General features: G+C 40.4%; 1 pseudogene; it reads left to right on the top strand.

The window, feature by feature from the left end:
* The first annotated feature begins 842 nt into the window (after window positions 1-842).
* LOC138816036 (cyclin-dependent kinases regulatory subunit 1 pseudogene) lies at window positions 843-1,082 on the top strand (annotated as a pseudogene).
* The last annotated feature ends 951 nt before the right edge of the window (window positions 1,083-2,033 follow it).

Below are 2,033 nucleotides of genomic sequence, written 5' to 3'. Positions count from 1 at the left end.
TTTAGAGTTTCCCAGAGGCTGGTTGATGGCAATAGACAAGTGAACAATTCCTTTCATATATTTTTCTTTGGCATGAAAGCTATAAGCTGAATTTAGCCAAAGAGGCTGCTAGGATTTAATTAAACTATCTAGCATCTCCTGGCTGATAACCCACCTGATATTCATGTGAACTGTCTTTGTGGGCAGCTGATCATCTTAGTCTTAATGTTTGGCCTTCATTCCCCCTTCAAACTCTACCTCGCACCTGGCTTGTCTCATTTTGTTACAGGTGTGGTGGGTAATTGAAAAGCCTGGCATCATTATCTCCTTTACGATGACACAGGGAGTGATCAACAGTTGGGTTGGCTGTAGACCAACTTCAAGTCTTCCCGGATCCCCTTCCAAATCAGCCTCCTCTCTTTGAAAGACAGACCTGATCATGCAGCTCTTGCTAAGCACATTGTTACGGTCCATAGGGTTTTCACAATACAGATCCAAACTCCTTAGCTTGGAGACAAACCATGCTAGGCTCTCTTTATTTTTCAACTTAAAAAAAGTTAAAAACCAGGTGCCAGTGGTTCACACCTGTAATCCTAGTTACTCAGGAGACAGATCTGAGGATCATGGTTCAAAGCCAGCCCAGGCAGAAAAGTCTGTGAGACTTTTTATTTCCAATAAACTACTCAGAAAAGCTGGAAGTGGCACTGTGGTTCAAGTGGTAGAGTGCTAGTCTTGAGCACAAAGAAGCTCAGGGACAGTGCCTAGTCCCCTGTTTCAAGCCCCAGAACCGGCAAAAATTAAAAAATGTTAAAAAGTTCTGAGTTGTTTAGAGGTTGGGAGCTCATGGCTGGAAATTTGCTGGTATGTCGCATAAACAATTTTATTATTTGGATAAATACGAAGATGAGGAGTTTGAATACGGGCATATCATGTTACCCAAGGACATAGCCAAACTTGTCCCTAAAACCTATTTGATGTCTGAATCTGAATGGAGGAATCTTGGTGTTCAACAGAGTCAGGAATGAGTTCATTATGTGATCCATGAACCAGAACCTCACATCTTGCTGTTCTGGAGGCCACTACCCAACAAACCAAAGAAATGAAGCTGGAGAACCATTTCCAACCTCAACTTTACACAGCCTGTCCCTTCTAACATCTTTCTCATAGCATGAATATGTTGCTTTCTTATTTCTCACTTTGGTATTTACACTGTTTGAATGTGCTGGAAACTGCTTTGCTTCTTGAGTAGAGCCACCACCACAGCCCTACCAGAGAAGTGCTTTGTGGGCTTCAACTCAGATAAGTGGGATCTCAGAAGTCATGGTGTGCTCTGTATCCACAGAGCACTTGACAGAGGGAGGAAGCGTCTTAAGAATCAGACCATGGCTATACCAGGGATTGTGTAAGCCCGCTATTTTTCTTTTTTTGGTACTGGGTATTGTATGTATGATGACTTGTGGATTTATCTCTCAATGTATTGAAATTTCCCATTTTATTCAAGAAATCTCTTCTGTGTTTCAAGACTTGATTAAAGAGGAAGTTTTTATAATCTAAAAAAAAAGTTCTGAAATATCCCAATAGGGAGAAATCTGAAGAAAACCATCAACCTTTCTAAAAACTACTTTTCCTCTTGTCCCTACTTGCCACTCTGTGCCCTATGGTGAATTACTTGAGATTATTTTACTGTTTAACACTTCCTTAATTGTGTGAATCTTATTTTCCTTTTCCCATATTGCTCATTTTTCAATTCTCAATATGCATGTTTTCTGAGGTCTCCATCTCCAAATGCTTACTCTTTTTTCTGCACTCTGCTTTCATTCTCTATATCTTTTAACTAATGAATATGTACAAAGGGGGTCTCAATTCAACACGTGGCTCTTTTCCCACATACACTTTTGACTCCTTGTCAGAAAATAGATGGCTTTAGGTATGAGTTTATTTCTGGGTCTTATAGTCTGTGCCAGTGATTTTCAGGTCTGGTTTTGTGCCAGGATCGAACTGTTTTGGTTAGTATGGCTCTGTGGTAAAGTCTTGAGTCTGGAATTGTGATACCT

The sequence above is a fragment of the Dipodomys merriami genome, unplaced genomic scaffold, assembly GCF_024711535.1.
Source record: "Dipodomys merriami isolate MVZ:Mamm:240054 unplaced genomic scaffold, mDipMer1.0.p SCAF_11, whole genome shotgun sequence".
NCBI lineage: Eukaryota > Metazoa > Chordata > Mammalia > Rodentia > Heteromyidae > Dipodomys > Dipodomys merriami.
The sequence above is the reverse complement of the archived record's forward strand: the minus strand, read 5'-3'. Positions and strand labels throughout refer to the sequence as shown.